Source organism: Diabrotica virgifera, chromosome 9 (genome assembly GCF_917563875.1).
Source record: "Diabrotica virgifera virgifera chromosome 9, PGI_DIABVI_V3a".
In the NCBI taxonomy this organism is placed as follows: Eukaryota; Metazoa; Arthropoda; class Insecta; order Coleoptera; family Chrysomelidae; genus Diabrotica; species Diabrotica virgifera.
In genome coordinates, this window is record NC_065451.1 from 45,510,715 (window position 1) to 45,530,537 (window position 19,823).

Here is a 19,823-nt window from a genome sequence, read left to right on the forward strand (position 1 = left end):
ACAACAAAAATAAACCATAAATTGGAATACAAATTTTATATTTAACCAACCATCTTCGGCCACGAATCATACAGTTGAGTTCAGGGTCCTTTACGACCCGTGCGTCATCATTTAATAAAGCATATGAAATAATTCGGACTAAACGCAACAGCAAGTGACAGAAAGTAGCTACTCCTCTGAACACCGGTTATACAGGGTGTCCCGAAAAGATTGAAACTAACTTACCTTTGTACAAAAATGTGCACACAAAAAAAGTTATAGCCGTTTGAAGTTACAAAATGAAAATCAATTTTTTTCAATATTTCGAAAACTATTAGAGATTTTTTATTGAAAATAAACGTGTGGCATTCTTATGGCAGAAAAATCTTAACAAAAAATTATAGTGAAATTTTTACACCCAATAAAAATTTTATGGGGGCTTTGTTCCCTTAAACCCCCCTAAACTTTTATGTATGTTCGTATTAAATTATTGTTAAAGTATTATTAGTTAAACACAGTGTTTCTAAAACTTTTTTTCCTCTTAGTACTTTCTCGAAAAGCCAGTTTTTATCGAGATACATATTTTGAATATTTGTCAAATCCACCACCTATTTGTATATATTAAGTACGATTATAGAGACCTGGTAATAAAATGAAAAATTTGTAATTTATATTTTTCTAATATGAAAATATACTAAGAGGCAAAAAAGTTTTAAAAACGCTGTTTAACTAATGATACCACAATATAAGTTTAATTGGAACGTACACAAACATTTGGGGGGTTTAAAGGAACGAAACATACAATTTTTATGTAAACATATTAAAAAAGAAGCCGCATCTCGATAAAAACGAGTTTATCAAAAAAAGACTAAGAGGCAAAAAAGTTTTAAAAATATTGTGTCTAATTATTAGTACCACAATAATAATTTAATTGGAACGTACACAAAAGTTTGAGAGGGGTTTAAGAGAACAAAACCCCATAAAATTTTTATGGGGTGCACAAATTTCACTATAATTTTTTGTTAAGATGCTCCTGTCATAAGAATGCCACATGCCTATTTTAAATAAAAAATCTCCAATAGTTTTCGAAATATTGGAAAAAATTGATTTTCATTTTGTAATTATAAAGGGCTATAACTTTCTTTATGTGCACATTTATACTAAGGTAAGTTAGGTTCAATGAACATATTTTTGACCCCAGAATCTATGATATAATTTATGACCAATCTTTTCGGGACACCCTGTATACTGTATAATATAAAATTTGACGTTATCAAATAAATAGAATGTCAAATGTAGGTTTTGCTTTAAAATTTTGGTGCATTATTACGGCTACATTTGAAGTAATTTAATATTTTTTTTAATATCAATGACTAATAAATAAAGAAACAATTTACAAAAAAGTTTAATAACATTTTGTTATTTATTTACTTTGGCGGAAATTTAAACACTTCCTTAACTGTGTGAATGAGGTTAGCTTTGTATGTTGTAAAATAAATATAACAAATATTGTAAATACATTTACCATAAAATTTCAAACTCCAATATAAAATTAGTTGTAAAAAAACTATTTGTGTACTATAGAAAGCTACAAAATGCAAAAATTCGACAAAATTCAACAGACTGACAGCCACAAAGGTAAACAAACCAGAAACGTCACAAATTGTACTCAAAATCTGAAAACATCCCCAAACGTATTTTTAAATCTATTTCTTTTTAATTTACTGAATCTGGAGAGTTCATAAAAATAACATGTGTTTTTACTTAATAACAGGCGGTAGCTGGTTTGTCATTAGTTTCATGCGTGGAAGAGAATGATGCTAGATAAAAAGTACGTGTTTTATCTCGCCAGGTATTAATGACGCACGGGTAAAGAATCGTGGACTCAAGTGTAGAGACATTCGTGGCACAAGATGGTTTGTTAGAGTTTCCGTATAGGGTTTCATCATGTTCCGGGAGGTTATCCATTGACATCGGCGTTAAGCCATTTTAAGTTTACTACTTTAGAACGGATTGAATTATAATTATAATCATTGCTTGGCTCTGGGGCTGGTTAGCAAGTATACGAGTTCACTGATGATGAACTGATAGGTCCGACACCGGTCAAGGTCCCATTGCTTGAGCCACTCTGCATCTGAAAATATTTAAATAAGGGATAACTTTAACCATTAATTACACGCGCTGGCGTATTTTGTACGCCAGATATAAGAATTCTACTGCAAATATATTTAAAAATTTAATTTTTTACCTTGTTTATCTCTCTAACCTATCACTGGTCTGTGCTTTACAATTGTGTGGTTTTAGTTTCGTTATAATCGGCGTGCTGATAAGATCGTAATGTACAGTTTATTATTTGCTGTTTACGGTGGTGGACAATATACGCCACGATTATATTAATATAAATAGTAATATAAGTACATATTTCAATTGTTTTTTAGTCATTATGGCACAAAATATATTTTTTCTACGAGCAAAAATGTCTACTTTCGCGCACGCATTTTAGTTTAGAAAGTTTCACTTTTCCGCACGCGTCTTACTTTTCCGCACGCGTGTTACTTTTCCGCACGCGGTTTTTACTTTTCCGCACGTGTGTTAATTTAGATATGTTAATATGGCCTTAAAGTAATTATAATACATGCAATAAACTAATATTTAGACATTATTTACTAATTTATTTCAAATATATCTTATTGTGTTCCTGTTTTAATGAAATTAACGCGACAATTCGATGAAATAAAATTATTTTGACATAATATTCGAAAGTCAAATCGGTAGACAATAACAGTCATTTTGAATCATCGTCATGGAAACCAAGATCGTCGTCATGCTATCTAATTATATTGAAAGTTTGGTTTTGACAACCTTGTCAAAGAATTAATTTTTGTTTATATGTTAATATGTATTTTCATATTAATTAAATTAATTGATTAAGGTTTGGTAATTTTTTAAAGACTCTGAGAAAAGATATTGTTCCTAACTCTTGCAGAAAGTCCCTTTTCCGCACTCGACTGCTTGCCGAACTCCCGCTTCGCGTCGTTCGGCAAACTGGAGTCGCGGGCGGAAAAGAATGACTTTCTGCACTTGTTAGGAAAATAACTATTTCTTTATAAACAATACTTTTTCTCTTGTAAAAAATCACATTTCAAAAAACTTTTTATTAGTAATTTTATTTATCATGGAATCCAATTATTCCATGATTAGAGTTATACATCCCAATTGGCTTACTGAGAAGGAACTCCAAGTATTCACTGATGCCGAATAAGGTTTACAACAAACAACTAAGTCTATTATTATTATCTAAAAATTAAAGAAATCCGCTGTTTTTAAGTGTATTCTCTTGTGGCGTATAAAGTACGCCACGCGTGTAGTTATGTTATAACTCGATGCGCGGATTGTTAAAGGTTAATGCAATAGAAGCGTTTTGGTAAATTTGTGGGTTGTGGGTTGCGGGTTGTGGGTTAGGCCACTGTTGCTCTGGGTGCCTCAACTTATCGTACCGTTTTTTTTATATGCCACTGATTAGTACCTACAGAATAATCATGATGAAATAGTGGTCAGGTGTAACAGAAATTTTAGTAAATCAATAAAATGGGTAATTCAAGAAAAACAAGTTCATTTCTATAACAATTACTGTTAATTATTTCTATAAAATAGGACTAGCAACTCTTAACACTATACATTTATTTTCCAACTATTATTGGAGGACACTGTCCAGGCAGAACACATTGACCATGTATATTCTTTAAATAACCTGGATGACATCTACATTGAAATTGACACAAACCTCGACGCACATCCGAACAGAGGTTATCTCGACATATTGGTCTCCTGTTACTGCAACTTGGATCTGGACAACAAGGTTTACATCCTGGAGTGGAGTTGGCAGAGCATTCACGAATTGCTGAAACAGAAAATATGAATTAAATAAAAACCAAAAATGTACAGTTTGTGACATCTAAAACTCGAAAACAGTATATGGGACCTGTATAGGCGTTGGTATCTGGTATCTACACATATTTCTTCGTCTTCTATAAATCGTTTTTAAACTTGGAGAAGTAATTAAAATTAATTATGCCGTAATTCTGGTCTGTAGTTGGTCCAACCACAGGCAAGTTGACTCCAATAATTAAGAAATTTTTACACTATTGACATTTACCAAATTTTGAAACTAATGACATTTAAAATTCTTCTTATACCTGTTGAAGATCTGTCGATCTGTTAATTCCGACGTTGAAGTATTTCTTCAAACGTAGAGTGCCAGCTGTCTCGCCATGTCTAGTCTAGTCGAGCGATAGTCTGCGCTCCGTCATTCTTTTTACATGAATGAACCATTCTCTTTGTCTTTGCCTACCCAATCCTACTACATCTTGCACGCCACAGTGTTCCTTGATGCTGTTGTTTCTTATTCTATCCCTTCTTGTCTTCCCTACTATTGCTATTAGTGTGTTTATTTTGGCTATTTATAGCATGCTTTTGGTTTTATTGGTGTCTTCTCTTGATTCAAGACCGTAGGTGATGACAGATCTGATTCAAGTTTTATAAACTCTTAGGTTTCTGTCATTCCCATATATGGGTTATTCCAGACCATATCTCTCAAATATCTGGACATGACTGTGGCCTTGTTTATTTGTCCTCTTAGGTCTCTGGCTGGGTCATGATAACTTGATAAATCTACTCCTAGATATTTGAATTGGTTAAACTGTTCTGTGAGTTTCCCCTCTACCACGATGTTGGATCAACATTTAAAATTGATAGGTTAATGAAGTTGTATATGCGATTCTTTTTCTTTTCTGCGTTATTCCTTCAATTTTTGGCTGTTTAGTCTGCATTTATATAAAAACCAATTGTTTTTTTAATCTCTTTAGCGACTTGTTCGTATAATATGGTTATTTATGAATTACTGTCGAAGGCCGAAATGCTTAAGCAAAAAAGAAGATGAATCTCGCCGATTTTTCTCGTAACATTATTGGGTATATTGGGTCAAAAGTTTACTTCTCCTAGTTTAAAACAGGGTATATTGCCTATTTATTATAGAATGTGGTGAATTTTATGCAAAATCTAATTTTTGTAATATTATTCAGTTTTTATTAATGTAATACTATAGGAGATGGCATTATAAAGGATATTACAAAGAGAGCTTCCAAGAAGATAATGATTTTCTTTGGTAGGTATTCTTTGTGCGAAAATATTTTGCTCCACTAATTATTAACAAACATTTTGGATGAAACACTCATGTTTAGTAAGCTAGAATAAAATTTGTTTAAATGATACTGATAGGAGATTTGACCTTTATACACCCGATTTACACCCTCTAAAATGTATTGCATAATTGTTGTATAATACGCAAGTTTAAGAAAATTAAACACTTACGCTCTATTGAAAGCACCATAATGAAAAGACAACTTAGTACGATAAGTATAACAAAATTCTTCATTTTTAAATAGGTAAGCAATGTACCTTTCACAAAAAACGAAACTTTTATATACGATTGTTGTTGCAAAATTTATTTTAAATATAACACAAAATATAAATATTTATCACAGATATTAATTGCCATATATACACTATACATTTAGTATGTATACAAAATGATTATACAGAGTGGGCCAAAGAAAACAGTTCACCTCGATATTTGGCAATATTTATCAGATTTTAAGGAAATGACGAAACAGGGGGACACATTTTTACGGTACATACATCTGTCATTTGTCAACCCCCTTCCTTCCACATCACTCACGCCGTATTTTTAAATATGGAATAGGGGTCGTGTGCTTGCCCATTTAAAAGGTTATTCAATTCTCTATTCAGTAATATTAACATTGACATAATTATTTGTCCAGGGTGTCCAAAAAAAATTATTTTGGATTAAATTAATTGATACAAAAACAAGAATTTTATTATGTTTTTGCTTAATTCCGGGTATTATTTGGTTACCTATTTGAGCGTTAAAATACATAACCGCCAATACATTAAACATAACCGCCAGAAAATTTAACATGTTAATTTCTCCAAAAAAATACAAAATGCATGGTTATATGATCAAATCCAATAAGATGTAAATTGGAGCTAGAGCTAGAGGGTCAGATAATAGAACAAATGATGGAGTTAAGTATCTAGGCATCACACTATCTAGCTACGGAAGGCTAGAAACAGAAGTGGAAGATCAAGTGAATAGAGCAAACAGAGCCGCAGGTTGCCTGAATGACACAATATGGAGAAATAAACATATCGGAAAAGAAATGAACGGCAGAACTTACAAAACAGTCATCAGACCAATAGTGACATACGCAGCAGAAACACGACCCGACACAGAGAGGACAAAAATATTCTTGAAACAGCGAAGATGAAAACCCTCCGAAAAATCGATGGTAAGAATCTATGGGACATAGCTAGAAGTACAGATATACGACGGAAATGCAAGGTGGACAACATTAATAATTGGGTAAGAAACAGAAGAATAAAATGGATTGACCACATAAGCCGAATGACAAGAAATAGAGTAGTAGGGACAGCGAGAGACGGTTCCCCAATAGGAAGACGATCAGTGGGAAGACCACGAAAACCATGGAACGACAACTGACTAGAGGCAGATTGAAAAAACAGGCAGAGTCATGTCTATATAAAAAGAAGAGAAGAAGAAGAAGAAGAAGAAGAAGAAGAAGAAGAAGAAGAAGAAGAAGAAGAAGAAGAAAAAGAAGAAGAACAAGAAGAAAAAGAAGAAGAAGAAGAAGAAGAAGAACAAGAAGAAGAAGAAGAAGAAGAAGAAGAAGAAGAAGAAGAAAAAGAAAAAGAAAAATAATAATGCATGTAATTTATTTAACTCAAAATACATTCAACTGCTGACAGAAAACAGAAAAAAATGTTTATTTGATAAATAAACATTGTTTGCTGCTTAAATTCAATATTCAACCTACAAAGAGGCAGATGGGTGGCAGCACGAAGATTGAAATTAAGCAAAGAGCAATGTTTATTTAACATTTTGTGACAGCAGTAGAATATATTTTGAATTAAATAAATTACATAAATTCTTCTTTTTGTGTCAATTAATTTAATTAAAAAATTTTTTCTTGGACATCCTGTATAAATCATTATGTTAGTGTATATATTACTAAATAGACAATTGAATAACCTTATAAATGAGCTAGCACACAACCCCTATTCCATATTTAAAGATAAAGGGTGGGGGACGTGGATGGGAGGGGGCTAATATGACAGATGTACAGTCAGAAAAATGAAAGAATACCCATGGACAAACATATAAAACACGCTGTATTTCCTTGTCACCGTGTAACAAAGAAAATTGCCGAGCGCAAGTACATGTAATAATAATTATTACATGTACTTACGCTGGCCAATTTTTTGTGTGACACGGTGACAGGAAAATACAGCGTATTTTATATGTTCGTTCATGGGTATTCTTTCATTTTTCCTACTGTATGTACCGTAAAAATGTGTCCCCTTAGATCAAAAATCGACCTGTTTCGTCATTTCCTTAAAATCTAATAAATACTGCCAAATATTGAGGTGGACTGTTCTCTTTGGCCCACTCTGTATATCTAAATAGTTTTTGGTTATTACGTGATATATTATTATCACAGCTTGTACTTAAAGGTTACAAAAATGGAAATAAGGCGCTTATAGACAGAATTTTTTGTTAAAGATGCAGGAGTATTAACACTTAGGTAACATATTATATAAAATGGGTAAATAACTTATTATTAATTATGCAATAGTAATTGTTGATATACCAAGAGTAAGTTTAAAACCCAGATTTCATTATTGGATAACACGTAACCAATTAAGCCACATTCAGCACATACTGAATAAAATATAAATGCTGTAGCGGATAGTGTAGGTACGCGAAGATATTGAATAATTGATCCGTCGCTGTTCCCACAGCTTGGCTTTTCGTTTACAACAACTTGGCTTATTTTACGTGAGGATCTTGATTTAAAAGCATACAAAATTTAGTTAGTGTAAGATCTGATACCGATTCACCTTCTGAGTTATTACTGTTTCAGTAGATGGGCTCTTGAGAAGATTGCAGAACATCCACTAATTTCACGATTCTAGTTATAGACCAGGGCGCATCTGTAAAAATATTAGTACATTTGGACGTTGAGAGGTGACTAATTTTTTTTGCTGACATTGCTTAAAAATAACTCAAATAATAATATTTGAGTTATCTTCCCTCTCAAAAAGGTCCGGAACATTGTTTAAATAATCAAAATATCAAAAAATGAAGGAAAAATTCGATTTTTTTCTTCGTTTTTGATAATAACTTGAAAAGTGTCCATTTCCGAGAAAAGTTGTACTAACATAAAAGTTGGGCAATTAAATTTCCTATAATATGGAATTAGTTGAAAATTTAAAAAATAGTCACCCTTGTTGTAAAATAGCAATAATTGCGAAAAAACCATACAAAAACAAGTATTCGCGTTTTACGTTTTTCAACAATTTATGCTAGACTTAGGACCTTCATGTTGCACACAGAAAAATTTTATGATACAGTGAAACAATACTGTAAATTTCATTAAGATCGGTTCAATAGATTTTGCAAAATAAATTTTGCAATCCAGCTTTCGCAAAAAAAATTCATTTTTTCAAAATGTTACAGGACTGAAAATAAAGCAGATAGCTAGTTGATTTTTTTTGCATATTAGAAGTGTACTGTACCTTTGATTTGCAATTTTCAATATTAAAATCGATTAACTACCACGGCATCAGGAATTTTTTTAAATAAACATTAATTATTGGTGCTACGCGCAGGACAGCGGATAGTTTGCTCTGATTGGGCATTCCAATGACCTTTGATAATGATTGATATATATTAAATTTCGATATAAATAAATAAATTAGTTTATTGCAAAATAAAAACACATACCTACTCTGTCCTTTGAAATAACACTTTTTATAGCAAAAACTTTCTTTGTTCATATATTTTAACTTAGAGAATAAAAGTTTATTATTTTTAAATATATGCAATTGTTTAAACAATATTTCACAAACAATAATAAAATTAGTTTGATTTTTGTGGAAATAAAATATTAAAATACAACAAAATATAGAGAAAGAAAATAATATATTAAATAAAGATTCGAATAAATGTTGGTGGAAATCAACTTGTGTGAATCGAACACCGCTGTTCTGCGCGTAGCACCAAAAATTAATGTTTATTAAAAAAATTCCTGACGCCGTGGTAATTAATCGATTTTAATTTTGCAAATTGCAAATGAAAGGTACAGTACACTTCTATAAGCCAAAAAAAAAATTAATTTGCTATCTGCTTTATTTTCAGTCCTTCAACATTTTAAAAAAATGAATTTTTTTTGCGAAAGCTGGATTGCAAAATTTATTTTACAAAATCTATTAAATCGATCTTAATGGAATTTACAGTTTGTTTTAGTATATCATAAAGTTTTTCTGGCTAAAATATTAAGGTCCTAAGTTTAGCATAAATGGTTGAAAAACGTAAAATGCGAATACTTGTTTTTGTATGGGTTTTTCCGCAATTATTGCTATTTTGCAACAAGGGTGACTATTTTTTAAATTTTTAACCAATTTTATATTATAGTAAATTTAATTACGCAACTTTTATGTTAGTACAACTTTTCTCAGAAATGAATAGTTTTAAAGTTATAATCAAAAAACCAATAAAAAAATCGAATTTTTCCTTCATATTTTGACATTTTGATTATTTAAACAATGTTCCGGACCATTTTGAGAGGGAGAATAACTCAAATATTATTATTTGAGATACTTTCAAGCAATTTCTGCAGAAAAATTTGAGTCACCTCTCAACGTCCATCTCAAAACAGATGCGTCGTGGACTATTATACTAGGTCACGATTCAGTGAGTAATTTATTTCACGCTGTGGACCAGTGAATTGGTCCACTAGATCCTGTGAAATCACATCTCCAGATTTTTTTCTTCGGAGCTACCTAATTACAATGTCTGCATGGATATACAGCCTACGAATGAGTAATTGGAAGCTAATATTACTCGAGAAATTGGTCAAATACCAATAGAAATGCTCGAGCGCATCATCGAGAATTGGAATTTGAGAATTGATTATCTTAACTACAGTCACGGCCAACATTTAAAAGAATTTCTTGCTTGGTCTTTCAATTGCCAGATGGCGCTTGCCACCTATTATCATCACTTTGGTTGCGATGTGTGGGAAAACCTCTCGATGCAATTTAGTTGGAGTATGGAGAACAGTGCCTACGTTCCTTCTGATGAAGCTCCAATAAGAGCAGAAAATCGCGGTTAAAGGAACTGGACTGCACTCCGTATTCTAATTAAAAAGTAAGATTGGTTTGCCTTCGCATTGCAACCGAATAAAAATGGTACACATTTTTATTTTAAAAATGGTACACATTTTTATTTTAAAAGAATTTGTTTTTAAGAAGTAATTGTTAACAATGGTTCTTTTGTATGAAAATAAAAGTTTTTAAATAAATCTCATTTTTTTTAAATAAACCTTTACATGAATCATCCATTATAACCATGATTGAACAGGTACGAACTTCGGGAAAAGCCTTGATATAAACCATCCATTTCTAGAAAAATTTTGGTCAGTCCGAGAGATGTTCAATAAGGTGGAGCGCAAATTTATTTTTTCGAATTTCATTTTCGCGGGGTGCGGAATTGATACGTGTTTCATTTTCGAATGAAAAACTTAGATGATATTTTTTCGTATTTTCAGTCTGAAAAGTGCCCCACGGTGATTGAAATTTTGGAATTTTGTAAAAAATTAAATTTTCTAAAAGAAGTTGGATAGAGTCAACGATAATGTTTTATTCATTTATTTAAGCTATTAAGACTATAATTATGAAGAAAAATAGTCAATATAAAGCAAAAAACAATATGCTTACCAATTGAAGAATAACATAAAAACTCATTGTGAACGATAGTCTTTCTTAGTATCAAATTTAGGCATCAAAAGGCATGATTTAAGCTTATTCTTAATGAATCCGTCTCTCCTTCGTGACCCACAGAGGGCAGCACTTGCTTCTGTAACTAATTTGACACACCTTTCAGAGGATTGTGTGTGACACGGAATTTTTCCGTGGTGGCCTATGATGACGTGGATTGATATCCTTTCGGTACTTAAATTCTTCGTAAGTGGAGGTTCTGTCTTGGTTTTCCAATCTATCATATCAATGTAATCATCAGCATCCATATTTAAAGTATGTATTTGGAAAATATGTGAGGCTCCTATGATGTATGATGTCTCTCTGATCTTCAATATTCTGCGGAGTGCAACTTCTCTGACGTACTGTCTGTTGTCGGCTAAAATTCCTAGTAGTAGATTTTCTGAATGTACAAAAATTGCATTTATCTGCATGACTGGAATAATAACATTCTTCAAGTGGTTTGGCAAATAGCGCGACAGTTTTATCGTATCATATAAATGTTTGGCACCAAAAATACAAATTGGCCTAGTCTTGACCCTGAACCACATAAGAGCATAAACCGTTAAAATAAGGGCCGGTTGTTCGAACGCTAATCAACAATGATCATTATCAAATAATTAATTACTGTCAGTGTCAATTGTTAAAACATAATTAATTACAATTCTGAGACTATAATCAATTAATATAACAATAATTATTAACATAATTAATAATAAATCTCATAATTGTAATTAATTATGTTTTCAGCAACCCAAACAAAGTTGACATTGACAGTTTTGGTGACAGTAATTAAATATTTAATAATGATCATTGTTGATTAGCGTTCGAACAACCGGCCCTTAATGTACTTAGTATAATTAGGTTTTCAGATGGAGTTTGGCTTGAGACATATAATCTCAATATCCGATTAACCATTGTCAAACCTCTAGGGTGAACTAGTTTACCAGGATTTTTTTTCACAAAATATTCATCACAAAGTCCACTATTGATATACAGTGGAACCTCGATAACTCGGATTAATCGGGACCGCGGCCGATCCGGGTTATCGAAAATCCGGGTTAGCCGGAGAATATGGTAAAAATTAATAAAATACGGTATACTTACAGATAAACTGCGTGATAATTGAAATATGTAACATGAAATATATATATGCACAGTACCTGACATCTAAATTACTAAAAATACGCAAACACAAACCTACGCAAACAGAAGCGAACAATACAAGACTCTGTACTAGGCGCATTACAGTAAAAATCGGAACAATGTTATATGTTATTTAAGAACAATGAAAAGTAAGACCATTGTTTAAAAAGGAATTTTTTTAATAGTCTTTTAGTCTTTTTTAAACAATGCTAAGACAGTTTGAAATAAATAAAAGAATACTACAGGTGCCTGTTGTTTCCGATAATCCGAGACAATGAACGTGGCTCTGCCGCCGTGTGCCATGAGTCATTTTTACTATCGTATAGTTCAAATTACACAAATACACATTATGTCTCAAATATTATATTACATACATTTTTATTGTTGAAATGTTTGTCTGATGAAAATCGGTCCGGTTTAGCCGGACTTCCGGGGTATCGGGGGCCGACTTATCGGGGTTCCACTGTACTGACATATTTGTAGTAGATATAGTTAATCGGTGCTTAATTCCTGTGTCGATTTGGTAATATCGGGCATCGTACATTTAATTGCATCAACGGAACAATGGGTAATAATTCACAGTTATAATAGTAACTGCCTTGCCAATGGGACCTGTGAAACCTTTTGGTCCACTTCTAGTGCAATCTAGATGTTGAAAAAGGTGACGCAATATCAGTTCATTGGCGTGTAGTTGGCATATGAACCATTGGAGTGGAGGTGGAAACTTGATTTCCAATAAACGAATAACACCACCTTTGTTTTCTTGATTAAAGACAGTCCCATCACAACCAACAGCCATTATTTGATTTACATCGATAGAGTTCGAGGAAATAAATATCAGAATAGAGTTACAAAGTTGTCCTAGCTTTAGAACGAGCTCGTAGAACTATCTATTTCTATCTATAATCCGTGATGGATTGTTTTCAGTAATGAGACCAATGTCGTGGATAGCTGCAGAAATGATTGCTACTCCAGCACGATCTGAAACCCCATAACGATCTAATGTTCTGGCAACAACCGGAAATGTGACATCAGTCACTGTGAGTGAAAAAGTGGAAATAATCGATTGTGATTGGAAGTCCTCAATTTCATCGCTTTTGTTTAATGTATCTGGCTGTTAAAAATTCGGTCGTATCTTTGAAGTTGTAGGTAATCTAGAAGTACTAGGAATTGATTCCACCCCTATTTGCAAGACTATTTGTTCTTCACGTTGCTCTTGTTGGTGTAATCTATGTAAATCCATCTCAATTTTTTTGGTCGCTTCACGATCTAAACTATTAATCATTATTTTATGGTCAGTTCGTTGGTCGATTAAGAAATTTCGTTCTGGTATTGTAATCTTTCGCTTTCTAGGACAGTTGCAATCTCTGAACTCTTAACATTTGCAAGTTGCAATATCAAACAGTTTCTTGCTCAATTTCTTGCTATCCTCACCAAACTTTAGTAGCTTCTCTTTGTAACCGTCTTCGTCCTTCCTGCCTTCATAAGATTTCAATAATGTTATATACTTATCGTGGAGAACTATAATAATTTTAGCCAATATTTTTTTGTGTTCTACTTACTTATAATTGAAATTGAGTGGGAGAGTGAAGGTCAACTCCTGTGACAGGTTATAACTCTTTGGTTGCAGCGTCAGTTCGAGAGATGGCGCGAAATTTAAAATAGATCAATTTAAGTGGCGCTGGGGCAGTTATTCTGATAAAAATAGAAATAAGTGTTATTGAAGTTTTCGATTCATATCCTAGAAGCGAATTGATACCGCACCCCGCGTAGGTAAAAATGCAAATTTTTTTTTTTCAAATTTCAAAAATTTCAAAAATCACGTTGGGGCAGATGTTAGAGTCATAATAAAAAAAAATGACAACTAACTTTTCCAATCCTTTCCCACAGTAGCGTCGATTCCGCACCTCGCGTTTGTAAAAAATGTTATTTCACTTTTCTTCATATAACAGCGCTCCACCCTAATGTTCAAAGCTCTTGTCGTAAACACTATTAAAATTAAAAAGCTGCAATATTTTACCATGCACCCATGAATCATGTAAGGACGAATAAGCCGAGATAGGCAACGTGTTTTTTAGCCAACAAATCTAAGAACGTGATTGAACTTAAGCTCTATTCAGTGATTCTTCTTTAAATACCATCCCGCGTTGGAGGTCGGCAATCATCATAGCTATTCGGATTTTAGAGACGGCTGCTCTGAAAAGTTCATTTGATGTACATCCGTACCATTCTCTCAGGTTGTGCCGTAATGTTATTCTGCGTCCCCTTATGCTTCTCTTTCCTTGAATCTTTTCTGCATAATCAACTGAATCAAGTTGTAACTCTCTCTCTGTGTAATATGTCCGAGATATTCCAATTTTCTGGTTTTGATGGTATTTAAGATTTCCATTTCTTTATTCATATTTCTCAGAACCTCTTTGTTTGTGACGTGTTCTGTCCACGATATTTTCAGAACTCTTCTGTACACACACTAGGGTGGATCGATTATCGTAATATTTTAAAAAAATTGACACATTGATTTGGGATACCCACCAAGCGTTTCCTTTAGTAACGACAATAAAATAGTGTTATTACAACTTTTTGATAAAAGTACATCTTCTGCCCTCAACCGGCCTTTGGAAAAACGAAAAAAAAATGTTGGGGTAATAATCACAAAATAAAAAAAAATTGACAAATTGAATTGGAATACCCACCAAAATTTACCTTTAGTAACGACAATAAGAAAGTATTATTACGACTTTTGGATAAAATTTCATCTTCTGTCCTCTACAGGCTTCTGAAAAACGAAAAAAACAATTTATTGGCATTATTAACAGAAACCCGGCCCTGGCGGCCCTGGTTTGTTTAGTATATTGGTCCCACCTTCGGAGTGCGGGGGTGCTGCGATTTTGGACTTTCAAGAAACAAACTGAGAAGAGCAAGAGCTCAATGAAGAAAAGGTTTTATGCAAAACTCCCCCGAAACTTTGAATGGGATATATTTTGACGGAAGGAAAGAAAATATTGAAGGCAAGCCCCACAGAAGAACCGCACTCGAAGAGCACGTTCCATTAGTTCAAGAGTCAGGCTTCACATTTTCAGGTCACGCAGTACCCCTTTCTGGATCGGCTCTAAACATTTGTCAAAGTATTGTGAACTTTTTAGAGAGTTATAGGTATAATCTAGAAGAACTAGTGGTAGAAAGATATGACGGAACTGTGGTAAATACCGGAAGAAAAATGGTATAATTTCTCAACTAGAGTTACAGTTAGGCCGCCCTTTACAAAGATTTATCTGTCAGCTTGACGTTAATAAATTGCCTTTAAAGCATCTTTCCCAAAAGCCTGACGGTCAAACTGAAAGTCCAAAAGTTTTTGCAGGAACTGTAGGAAAACAAGTAGTGCATTGCGAAAAAATGCCTGTTGTAAACTGTGATATTACTGACTGTGAGTTACCAGAAGTAGATTTAATTGACTTTATTTTATTGATTTATTAGTGCCGATCAGAAATATTTGTTTCAAATTTGTGTCGCAATTTCTACAGGGGAATGTTCGGTGGATTTATTAAACCAAAGCCCTGGAAAGTTCAGTCATTCCCGATGGCTAGCGTAGGCGAATCGCATTAAACGTCTTTATGTTAGCACTGAAAATCCAACATCAGAATTAAAGGAACTGACCAAATTTATTGTCACGGTTTATGCTCCTTTATGGTTTCAGATCAAATTCAATTCATCATGTGTGAATGGTGCAAAGCATGTTTTACAAACAATTAAGCGTAGTCGATACTTAGAGCAAAATTTGAAAAGTCTTATGGACCCTGTATTTCAAAGAAATGCCTATTTTGTACATCCGGAAAATCTTCTGCTATGCATGTTGCATGACACTCGCCCGCATATAAAAGAGCTTGCACTTCGTCGCATTCTCAATGCAAAAACTAAGGCCAATAATGATTCATCTAACATCCGACCTTTTATTATTCCACAAATTAATTTTGAAGCAGATGATATTGATCTTATTGATTGACAAAACAATAAAATAACTTGCCCTCCGTTGCTTCAAGGTTTGAAAGTTGAGGATTTGAAAAATGTTATTTCGGGATCTCCTGAGAAAATCATTGACATCGCTACATTTCCCTGTCACACCCAATCTGTACAGAGAATCGTGAAGCTCGTAACTGAAGCATCTTCATCTGTTCTTGGATCACAAAACAGAGACAATTGTATCAAGGCAAAAATTGATTCGCGCAAAGATGCCAAAATTTGAGTCCAAAAAAGACTACAAACAATAGATAATTAAAATTAAGGGGGAGGGTAGGGAGTGGGTAGAAGAATAAATATGACATATTTAAAAAATATTTCAATTGGGTATCATTTTTATAATATTAACTTATTACTTAACTTTTCATTTACAATCATAAGTTCGTATTTATTATTTTTTTTATTTTTCAACCCCCGGTAGAGGGCAGAAGATGAAATTTTTTTGAAAAATCACAAATAAAGATTAGGTTTGTAATACCACTTGACAACTTTTGCGCACTATTCCAAAACAGTTTTCGAAACTTGGATTTTTCGATCCACCCTAACACACACAGCTCGAATGACTCTAGTTTTTCATTGATACAGCATTTAAGGTCCAAGCTTCAATTCCATAAAACAAAGTCGAGAAAACGTAGCACCTAGCCAACCTAACTCTTAGCTCCAAATTTAAAATTCTTGTGCAAAGCACTTTTCTCATATTGTTTAAATTTTAGTACGACGGCATGTAAAATCTTGGGAGAATGAAGAAAAGTGAAGATCCTAGGAGAATAGGGTACGTAAAGATGAAGACTGCAGTAAAGTACAGATAATCAGTGGCGTAACAAACTCCGTCGGGGCCCTCCCACAGAAATGGAAATGGGGCCCCTTTTAAAAAATTACTACATGCGACTAGTGTAACAAAAACTTATAATATAAGCCCAGAAAATGTACGTGAAATACGGCATTACCGTGTAATTTTCAGTGTCACAACCGAAGTGGTCAAGACAATACTTTTTAAGTTATTTGCGTGTGAAAATGTTTATTGTTCAAAAGAACGACGTTTTCAGGCGGTTTTTCCCAAATAACTCAAAAAGTAAGTATGTATTTGATCGCAAAAATTAATCTCAGCAAAAATGTAGCTTATAAAAAAATGAAGCTCGACCAAATAAAAACAAAGTTGTAGCTCATGAAAAATAATTATTCTTATTGATCAAATTCCCAATCGAATATTTAACATGAAATAACCAAAAAATGGAGGAAATTTCTTGGGGAAAGCTCATTTAAACTTTTTTAAAGTGTTTAAAAAAACTTTATTTTTTACAAAAGTTTCTAACATCAAAACTAAGCGAGCTGTGCTCAAAATACAGTTAAAACCTTTTTTGGTTGAAAGAAATTGTGAAAATCTCTCTCTATTTAGCACCCTAAATGAAACTAATCATTACCGCTTTACAAATTACCTAACTTTTTTATATGACTGGTAAGTTTCACCTGTTCAAAGTGCTTATTTTTGAAAGGGCTTGAACGAGTCAGTAATCACGAGAGTATGCAAATTTTGATCAGCCACATCTTAACCAATTTTTGTCTTACAGAAAAACAAAATAAAACACAAAATATTTACAAAAGCAAAACCTACATTTCTTTACGTTTGAGTTTTACGTATCACTAATACTTTATAAGATATTTTGGAGAAATGGCATTTTTCCAAAATAAAAAATTTTTTTTACTATAAAACCAAATTTCTTTAAAAATAAGAACTTCGAACAAAGTTACAGATCATATAAACAATACATACAGTGGAACCTCAATTATCCGTCTCTCAATTAACCCTCACCTCTGTTAACCGTCAGGGTCCATACATAAGTTATATTGACTACATAAGTAAAAATTTAGTCATCAATTCATTTTGTTTGAGCATTGCGATAAGCCAAACGAAATTCGTTAAAATGTACACGTGCAGTTATGCCACCACCGCATTTTTTATGTAAATAATTTTTGTTCTTATTCAGGGCTCTGGATTAGATTTCAATTTAAATAGGTAATGATTAATGATAAATGATACCGTGCTTTTAGTGTTATACGCACCAAATAAAAACGCACAGCAAAATCATTTTTACAGGCAATATCTGTGTGTCACCATAATTCAGTTTGATTCACATTCGAGCATTGATTGTGTCACTTAGTCGTTTGATCAATTAAGTTTTTTTAATGTTCTGTTAACCGTCTTTTCGATTATCCGTCATAACCTTGGTCCGGTGCCCTGACGGATAATCGAGGTTCCACTGTATATAAAGTAAAGGGTAAAGCGCTAACGATTAATCTTATTTGGGGTGCTAAATAGGAGGAGATTTTCACGATAATTTTTTTTTACCCAAAAAGGGGGCTAACTTTATTTTGAATGTAACTCGCCTAGTTTTGATGCTAGAAACTTTTATAAAAAATAAATAAATAACAAAAACTCTTTATTAAACATTTAAAAATATTTTATGAGTTTTCCCCAAAAAGTGCTTCAGTTTTTGGTTATTTCACGTTGAAATATTCGATTTGGAATTGGACGAATAAGAACAATTTTGCATGAGTTACAACTTTGCTTTTATTGTGTCGATATACTTCATGAATACACCATTTTTTTGTTTTTTTATGAGCTACATTTTTGCTAAAAACTGCTTGGAAACGTGTTTTATTTGTTGAAAAATAAACATGTTCACTTTCAAATAACGTGAAAAGTATTGACTTATATAAACTCTATATAACAAAAAATGATTAGAATTAGTCAATTTGTCCATTTCCGGACTTATTTTAAACGTATGTTTTTCACCCCCGAGAGTCATCCCTTCCGCCCTCCCAAGTAAAAACAACCAACGACACAAGTCCAACTTTGAAGTTGAAGTTGAAGTTTAAGTAGAACCTAAATCCAAATTATTGTCAAGCAAATCCGTCGTGGCGCTGATAATTACACTCCAAAACGGCCATTTACTGGGCTACTAGTGAATTAAATAACCTTTCAAATGAGCTATCACACAACCCCTGCTCCCATTTAAAAAAATCATCGATTACGTCATCACGCCCAGATGGATGACGTCACTAGTATTATATATATTCCAAAAAGCCAAATTTAAGAATAAAAATCGACCTGTCTGAGGACTTCTCTTCAAATTTGCCCGTTCTCGAGATAATGAATTTATGCAAACTCAAACGTCCTCACTTAGGCTAGAGTGTCGCGCCCGCTTGATTAGCAAATAAAAGCAAAGGGGTTATCGATATTGTATTGCAAAAAACTCTTCGGGGTTCCATCAATCAATGTTTAACGAATATTGACCTACCTTGGTAACATTGAAATTTTTAGTTAAATGTCCGATTTAAAAAATGGCCGATTTCGCAATTTTCAAAATTTTTAATCGGACTATCAAACTAACATCAGAACGTGAATGTATCGATCTGTAAATTGGTGCCGTAATTTGTAATTTTTACTGTAAATACTAGTTATTAAAACTATTTTTCGCTCAAACAGTGACTAATAACAATTGTGTTAAGTGTTGATTATCAAGAACAAGCTGTAGCTTCAGTCAGTAAGACCTTTTTTACGTAATAATCTTCCAACTTAAACACTTTCAGTGTGAAACTGTCAATAGTTTTCCACGGTTGTTCTCTGGCCCTAAACGGTTAGGCAACCAGTATTGCAGTGATGTATTCCAAGTTGTCGCTTATTTCCAGACAACCAAAGCGTTAATATAAACAAATTCGAGTTACTTTTGACTACATGAGTAACAATTTAAATCAATGTTCCCCCA